The sequence below is a fragment of the Rutidosis leptorrhynchoides genome, chromosome 4 (genome assembly GCF_046630445.1).
Source record: "Rutidosis leptorrhynchoides isolate AG116_Rl617_1_P2 chromosome 4, CSIRO_AGI_Rlap_v1, whole genome shotgun sequence".
NCBI classification, from domain to species: Eukaryota; Viridiplantae; Streptophyta; class Magnoliopsida; order Asterales; family Asteraceae; genus Rutidosis; species Rutidosis leptorrhynchoides.
In genome coordinates this window covers 304,871,242-304,878,348 of record NC_092336.1, presented here as the reverse complement: position 1 = coordinate 304,878,348, position 7,107 = coordinate 304,871,242, and the positions used below count along the sequence as shown (strand labels likewise).

The window sequence follows — 7,107 nt, the reverse complement described above, 5'->3', positions numbered from 1 at the left end:
TAATATGATATTAAACTTATTTGGTTTACGGTTAGAACTAGAGTACATAATCTCTAAAACATTAGAGATTACATAATCGCCATGAAGAACGAAGACAATTGATGTAGAACGATACGTAGAACGATGATTCTACTTGAGGTACAGAATGAGATGTTGAGGCATGGATTGTTGATGGTACTGTTGGTGCCGGTGATGTTGTTGAAGCTGGTACGTTTTGCACCATATTTTCCAAGGCTACAACTCGGGTGCGAAGCTTGTTGTCTTATTACTCCGTGATGGTTGTCGGTTCGGACGAGTGGATGAATAAGATTCAGAATTTGAAATAGTATATAATCATGGCGAGATATTCGGGAAATGAGGGTGAAAATGGTGTTTAGAATTGGTTCGCCTGTGAGTGCTTCAGGTTCATCGCCAAGAGAAATTTGGTTGATGTAAAGTATCGCGTTCTTCTCGTCTCCATTGATTAACTCGTCAGATGAATTGGGGGTGGATGATTGGTTGATTCATTCTGGTGACACTGCTTTCGGAGCTTAGGTGAAACTCCATATCGGATTAGCTCTCGGAATCCGAGGAATTCGAACTGATTGAGGGATTCATCTCGTACGATCAGATGAAGGATTTTCGATAAGAAATAGATTATAGGATGTAGATTAGTACCCTGCAATACATAATTTACATATGCATATATAATACTAAAATCCCATAAGTTACAGAGGAATCTACGGAAGCTGTCAGGCAAAAGTAACAATAACAGATACGCTAAGATATGAATTTATCTATACACTGTCTATGCAATAGAGGCAGCAAGACGTGTCTAGACTTTAAGGATGATAAGCAAATAATTTTCGACACTAAATGATAAGAAAAACTTTTGACATGCAGACACGGTCGAAGTCCAGACCCACTAATGCATCTAAACAACTATAAGTTAGACACACTAATGCACGACCTGGTTCGCTAAGACCACCACTCTGATACCACATGAAGCGACCCGTCCTAATCCATAAGGACGAATAAAATAACATATGATTACATTGCGAGGTATTTGACCTCTATATGATACATTTTACAAACGTTGCATTTGTTTTTAAAAGACAACCTTTCATTACATCAAAAGTTGACAGCATGCATACCATTTCATAATATATCCAACTATAATTGACTTAATATTAATCTTGATGAACTCAACGACTCGAATGCAACGTCTTTTGAAATATGTCATGAATGACTCCAAGTAATATCTCTATAATGAGCAAATGCACAGCGGAAGATTTCTTTCATACATGAGAATAAACATGCTTTAAAGTGTCAACCAAAAGGTTGGTGAGTTCATTAGTTTATCATAACAATCATTTCAATATATTAATAGACCACAAGATTTCATTTCCAATTCTCATAAATATACGTACCATGCATAGAGACAAAAATCATTCATATGGCGAACACCTGATAACCGACCTTAACAAGATGCATATAGAATATCCCCTATCATTCCGGGACTCCCTTCGGACATGATAAATTCGAAGTACTAAAGCATCCGGTAATTTGGATGGGGCTTGTTGGGCCCAATAGAGCTATCTTTAGGATTCACGTCAATTAGGGTGTCTATTCCCTAATTCTTAGATTACCAGACTTAAAAGGGGCATATTCGATTTAATAATCCAGCCATAGAATGTAGTTTTCGATTACTTGTGTCTATTTTGTAAAATATTTATAAAAGCAGCGCATGTATTCTCAGTCCAAAAATATATATTACAAAAGCATTTAAAAAGGGAGCAAATGAAACTTACAATACTGTATTTTGTACTAAAAATACATATGATGTAACAGAACAATGCATGGTTGGCCTCGGATTCACGAACCTATATTATTCATATATATATATTAACACATATAACGGTAATCGAACAATTTATATATAATTAGTGTATTAATTGTTACTTTCATTGTGTTTTTCATTAATAACCTAATTAATTTCATTTATTAATATTTATTGTAAAAATATTAATATAGTTATGTGATATGTAGTAAATATGATTTCATATAGCTAATAGTTATTTCATAAAATAATATTGATAATAATAGATAAAAAAGTTTACTCATCCTATAATAATAATAATAATAGTTATAATAATAATGATAATTTTTATAAAAATGATAATATTATTAATAATTATACTTACATAATCATAAAAATAATAATAAGTGATAAATAATAATAATAATAATAATAATAATAATAATAATAAAAATAATAATAATAATAATAATAATAATAATAATAATAATAATAATAATAATAAAAATAATAATAATAATAATAATAATGATGATGATGATGATGATGATGATGATGATGATGATGATGATGATAAGAACTACATTAAAAAGTTCTCCAAAAAAGAATGCCCTAGACCGGGCTTGAACCCACGACCTCCCACTAACCCGAAAACAATCCTAACCATTACGCCATTTGTGTTTTTCTGAAATAACCACCATCTTAACTTCTTTTAACCCTTTTCTGTCACTTCCTCTTCTTCCTAAAATTAACCGAATTCAGCATAATCATAACATCAACATGATCGTCCTATCATCATCATCTTATCATGATCCTTCATCATCATATCCTTATCATCACACCCATTATCATAACATCATTGTACATCGTATTACATCATCATCTTTATATTTGTTTTATCATCATCATGGAACCTTACCATCATAATATCCATCATTATCATAACAAATCATCATTATTGATAATGCTAAAAATGAACATATATTTCATAGCATTATTCCTCAAGAAAGACAAGCTTTTAGTTGCAATTGTTCTATTTACAAGTGATATTCGTTTAAATAATAAAATGTGAAGACAAAAGACGGATTCGACGAATTGAAGACGCAAACGACCAAAAAGCTCAAAAGTACAAAGTACAATCAAAGTGGTTCAAATTATTGATGAGAAACGTCTCCAAATTACAAGAGTACAAGACGCAAAACGCAAAGTACAAATATTAAATTGTACGCAAGGACGTTCGAAAATCCGAAACCGGGAATAAAGCCAACTCTCAACCCTCGACGCAAAGGACTAAAAATTACATGTCAACTATGCACATAAATATAATATAATATTTAAATAATTCTTAAAATTATTTATATATTATATATATTTATATAAATCGTCGGTAGAATGCAAACAAAGACATGTGACCTGGAAAAGCTGGCCATGCGATCGCATGGCCTGGAAGGCAATAAACCATGCGATCGCATGGTGAACAGGGACAGGTCTGGTCCTATAAAGTTCGCGAGTTTTGGACGAATTTTACACCTTTTTCCATCCATCTCTCTATCTATCACGTATATATATATATTTATATTATAATTTTAATTTTAATTTTAAATTCTAATAATAAGGGTATGTTAGCGAATGTTGTAAGGGTGTAAGTCGAAATTCTGTCCGTGTAACGCTACACTATTTTTAATCACTGTAAGTTATGGTTAATGTTATTTTTAAATTAATGTCTCGTAGCTAAGTTATTATTATGCTTATTTAAGCCGAAGTAATCGTGATGTTAGACTAAATATTAAAATTGGGTAATTAGGCTTTGTACCATAATTGGGGTTTGGATAAAAGAACGACACTTGTAGAAATTAGACTATGGGCTATTAATGGGTTTTATATTAACTAAATGACACCTCGTTAATTTAATATATAGACTTATAATTTGATGTATTTATATATAACCACATACGCTTGAGTGGGTATGGTGGGCGGGATATCTATAAATACCAATAATTGTTCATTTTACCGGACACGGAACTGGATTAATAGTTAATAGACTTGTTGAAACAGGGGTGGATTACATTCAAGGGTAATTGGTGTAATTGTTAACAAAGTAGTAAAACCTTGGACTACACGCAGTCGATAACCTGGTGTATTCATTAAACAAAGTATTAAGACCTTGTTACAATTCGAATCCCCAATTAGTTGGAATATTTGACTTCAGGAATAAGAATAATTTGACTAAGACTTTCGCACTTTATGATTATGACTGATGGACTATTATGGACAAATCTGTATGGACATATCAAATAATCCAGGACAAAGGACAATTAACCCATGGGAATAAACTAAAAACAACACGTCAAATATCATGATTACGGAAGTTTAAATAAGCATAATTTATATATTTCATATTTAATTGCAGTTTTAATTATCGCACTTTTATTTATTGTTATTATATTTAATTGCACTTTTAATTATCGTACTCTTTAATTGTCATACTTTTTATTTATCGCATTTTTATTTATTGCAATTTCATTATCGTTATTTACTTTACGCTTTAAATTAAGTTATATTTATTTTTAATATTTTACATTAGGTTTTAACTGCGACTAAAGTTTTAAAATCGACAAACCGGTCATTAAACGGTAAAAACCCCCTTTTATAATAATAATACTACTTATATACATTTTTATATTTTTACAATTATAAGTTAAAACTAATATAGCGTTAAGCTTGTTTTAAGTCTCCCTGTGGAACGAACCGGACTTACTAAAAACTACACTACTGTACGATTAGGTACACTACCTATAAGTGTTGTAACAAGGCTTAGGTATATCCACTCTATAAATAAATAAATCACTTGTGTAACTATTTTATACACCACCTCGCACACATCAAGTATTTTTTGGCGCCGCTGCCAGGGAAAGTCTTGCTTAAACGCTGGAAGCGCAACGCTATATATAAAAAAAAAGATTTTTATTAATTTTTAGTTTACTTTTATAAAAATACGCTTTTATAAAAATAAGTTTTAATACGAAAATATAAAAAGAAAAACAAAATATTTATATATTTTTAATAGTTTGTTATATATATAAAATTACAAAGTTTCTTTATTTTTATTTTATTTTTTAAAATACAAGTTTTTATTTATTTATATAATTATTTTTTAAAACAGAAAACAGAAAAAAAATATATATAAAAGTCTCGGCCTGGTACTGTAGCAGCCCAGACCGTGGCCCGAAACCCCAGCTCATGCGATCGCATGAGCCCGAAGGCGAAAATTCATGCGATCGCATGAACTATCCTGACACTCCACAGTTGACCTGGTACTGCAATTATTACGGTTAATTATTATTATTATTATTAATTAAACCCTAATTAGGTTTTATATTTAATATTATTAAGTTTTAGTTTTATTATTTAATTTGTATTATTTAGTTTATTTAGTTTTACAAATTATATAAAAATTAATAGTTTTATAAAATAAATAATATAAAAATAATATTTTTATAAAAATAGTACTTTTTACAACTTTAAGTTTATTTTTATATTTTGTATCTTTTATTCGTTTTAGCGTAATATTTATATTTTTCGCTCGTATTTAATTTTAAATTATAGTTTTTGCCGTAGTTATTTTTATTTCTAGATTTCTAGGCTTTGCCGTAAAATCCCTTAAGTGCTTTTTCTTTAGACTAAGATTTAAGTGCTTTAGAATTTTGCGACGCCGTTTTTTTTTTAATATTTTAGTACCTTTTTAAGTTATTGCCATTTGGGATAAAGTATTTCTCTAAGCTTTAATATTTTTAGACGTAACTTTTAATTCTTAGTTTTTAGTTCCTTTTTAAGTTTCGACTCGCTACTTTCTTATTTTTATTTTTCAACGCCTATTATTTTTCGACCTTTTATTTTTCGACGTTTTTCGACGCGTTCTTTTTCTTTCTTATTTCTCGACATTCTAGTTTTTAGGACTTAGAATTTTCTATTTCTTCTCTAAAATTTCTTTAAATTTCAACGAAAAATTATTTTAAGTGGTTGAATTGATAGACATCCAAATTTTCTGTTTCGTAGTAATAGTTGGATTTGTTAGTGGGTGAGTTGTGAGCTTACGATTTAAAGGGTTCTGGCTCCCTGCTGCATCTATTGGCTATTCGAAACGTGGGCAAAAGCAGAAAAGTCTATTAATTTGATAACTTATATAATTTTTATCTTTTATAACTAACAGGATATTCAGTGAATGCACCGAGCAAAACGTTCAACACCTTTTGTACGTTCACCACCTGTAACTCGATCAAGACATCTAGCAAATATTGTCGCCGTTGATTTTTCTTTAGAATCGTCATCCAGTCGACCAAGTACTCCAATTCAAATTTCCAATAATCCATTTTTTGAACCCGACCTCACAATTGAGAATCCGGAGAATATTCAGGGACGATTCCGAGATCCTGAACCATTAATCTTTCCTCCGGAACCACCAATCATTCAAACAGAGATTGTTGAGGAACCAACCATTAAATCAGAATCCTCTAGTGATTCAGATTCAACAAATTCAATAATGGAGAATCTGGAACCTCTAAGTATGGAAGACCGAATGCGAGCTAAACGCACTGGCCAAGGTCACGCAATTACACAACCAGACATTAATGCGCCAGTTTATGAAATCAAAGGACAAATCCTACACATGGTAACTAATCAATGACAATTTAGTGGTGCACCGACGGAAGATCCAAACGAACATCTTCGTACATTTAATAGGATCTGTACACTATTTAAAATCCGAGAAGTGGAGGATGAACAGATATATCTCATGTTATTTCCCTGGACTTTAAAGGGGGAAGCCAAAGATTGGTTAGAATCGTTACCTGAAGGGGCGATTGATACATGGGACGTTTTAGTTAAAAAATTTCTTAAACAATTCTTTCCGGCATCTAAAGCCGTGAGACTTCAAGGAGAAATTGTTACGTTCACACAAAAGCCAAATGAAACTTTATATGAAGCATGGACAAGATTTGGAAAGTTATTAAGAGGATGTCCGCAACATGGTTTAGACACTTGTCAAATAGTACAAATATTCGACCAAGGATGCGACATCACTACAAGAAAAGACATAGATATAGCAGCTGGTGGTTCCATTATGAAGAAAACCGCAACTGAGGCTTATAAAATTATTGATAACACTACTTCCCACTCACATGAGTGGCACCAAGAAAAAGATATCGTTAGATCATCTAAAGCAGCTAGAGCCGATTCTAGCCATGACTTAGATTCCATTTCCGCAAAGATAGATGCTGTCGAGAGACGAATAGAAAAGATGACTAAGGATA

General features: G+C 31.3%; 1 non-coding gene across 1 annotated transcript; it reads right to left on the bottom strand.

The window, feature by feature from the left end:
* Positions 1-6,722: 6,722 nt before the first annotated feature.
* On the bottom strand, positions 6,723-6,829 carry LOC139845865 (small nucleolar RNA R71). Its single transcript, XR_011758619.1, has one exon. It is a non-coding gene; the product is annotated as a small nucleolar RNA R71 (small nucleolar RNA).
* Between the last annotated feature and the right edge of the window lie 278 nt (positions 6,830-7,107).